At 34.8% G+C, this 1,479-nt stretch overlaps 1 pseudogene; it reads right to left on the reverse strand.

The window, feature by feature from the left end:
- Positions 1-851: 851 nt before the first annotated feature.
- Positions 852-1,479, reverse strand: LOC127845927 (uncharacterized; annotated as a pseudogene).

Below are 1,479 nucleotides of genomic sequence, written 5' to 3' on the forward strand. Positions count from 1 at the left end.
AAAAATTATATATATAAGATTATAAAATAACTGGTAAGGGATAATATGTAGAAATTATCTCCAGTACAAGAAATAATATAATTGAATAAGTCAATATTTAATATTCTTGTAGAAGGCAATATCAGATAACACGTATTTTACTTATAAACAAACTTAAGGTGTAATTTGATCTAATATGAGTTGTGTTCTGAGAAAACTGGGCGTAATGCTTGTGCACAGGCTAATCAGGGACAACAATTTCCGCTTATATTGAATTTTTCTTTTAAGTAATGTCTCTTCTTAGCAAAAATCCAATTTAGGCTTTTGGCAGAAAGTGTTGTCCCGGATTAGCCTGTTCGGACTGCACAGGCTAATCTGGGACGACACTTTTCGCACATGCATTCAATATGCCCAGTTTCCTCAGAACACGACTCATTTATGTAATTGACTCTTTCTTCTTTAAATAAGGATTTGTGGCAAACTTAATTTTTGGGTTATGGCACATTGTAATTATATAGTTGTTATTATGTAAACATTATTCTCAAATACATTCAAATGCAAATTTTGTTAAATAGAAATAATGTTCTTTACATGAAAACTGATTTAAATGAAAAGTGTACGAGTTGACAATGACTTGAATAAAAAAAATGTGTGAAATTTTATTGTAATTGTTATTTTCTTTTATTGCCTGGTAAGTGGCTAAATGTTTATAACACAGTAATCACTCATCATGACTCCTTTGTCTGCACTCAGTGAATGTATGACATACATGTTTATACGAGCAAATGTATCTGTGAACAATATATCTGGTTTCCCTACTTAAGAAAACCAAAACAATGTTTCAAGTATAAACGTCCTCAATAATTATATAATTACCCCGCAGGGCATGTGCAGTATGCCTTTACAACTTCAAAGGGTCTTTCCTTGGTCATTAAAATCCATTGCTCATAGACACCTTGCTGCATTGAAGGATAACATTTGGAGCGAATGTAGCAGTGCTTGCTGCTGTCGCTTATGGAATTTATCATAATTTTGTGGATAAATCCTTCTTTATAAAAATTGAGATCCCTGATGTATTGTCTGTAGCACTGCATTTTTTCGGGTTCTTCTGTGCGGTAGCTACTGTGCAGTAAGTAGCTCTCGATGTCGCTAAGCTTCACTGTAGGGAAATGACATGAAGTCCCAGTCTATCCTGCTCGGAGCTCAGCTATTTCGGGAGTTTCAACACCAGAAGATGACGACTGTGGTGCACAATCCGACACAATGTCACACCGCGATCCGATCGTATCTACTACCCGTTGGGCAAGTGTCAACTTGCTTCCACTAAGTTTAACATTATTTGCGCGTAAAAACGCTTGAATTTCTACTTTGGAATAGTTCAACACATCCTCGACAGTTGTTTTATTATTTATTGGAATTAAATTCGCCGATGTTATTATAGAATCCATACTAACTTTGTTGAAATTTACGCGCTTATAACTTTTGACAACCGGAAGTAAA

The sequence above is a fragment of the Dreissena polymorpha genome, chromosome 9 (assembly GCF_020536995.1).
Source record: "Dreissena polymorpha isolate Duluth1 chromosome 9, UMN_Dpol_1.0, whole genome shotgun sequence".
In the NCBI taxonomy this organism is placed as follows: domain Eukaryota; kingdom Metazoa; phylum Mollusca; class Bivalvia; order Myida; family Dreissenidae; genus Dreissena; species Dreissena polymorpha.